Genomic DNA, 232 nt, shown 5'->3' on the forward strand with positions numbered 1-232 from the left:
GCGCCCGCCAGCTACGGGCCCGGCCGCGGTGTGACCAACGGCAGTGTCATCAAAGGGACACGCCAGCGTGTGTCCCAACAGCACCCCGCCCGCGGGGTGACTTTGGGGGCCGCATGCAGTCAGCAGCAGGCTGCCTCCTGCCCGCATCTACACTGACCACACAAGCCCCTTCCAGTTCTCCCTGCCGGCTGCTGACACGGAAAGGAGCCTGGCAGGGAGGGAGGGCGCAGAC

The 232-nt window shown here is 68.5% G+C and overlaps 1 protein-coding gene across 1 annotated transcript in view; it reads right to left on the bottom strand.

The window, feature by feature from the left end:
• Positions 1-232, bottom strand: part of UAP1 (UDP-N-acetylglucosamine pyrophosphorylase 1) — a gene marked incomplete at its 5' end in the record, with an annotated part of 7,155 nt that overhangs the window by 2,273 nt on the left and 4,650 nt on the right. The window lies entirely within an intron of this gene.

This window comes from Merops nubicus, unplaced genomic scaffold (genome assembly GCF_000691845.1).
Source record: "Merops nubicus isolate BGI_N331 unplaced genomic scaffold, ASM69184v1 scaffold24125, whole genome shotgun sequence".
Classification (NCBI taxonomy): Eukaryota; Metazoa; Chordata; class Aves; order Coraciiformes; family Meropidae; genus Merops; species Merops nubicus.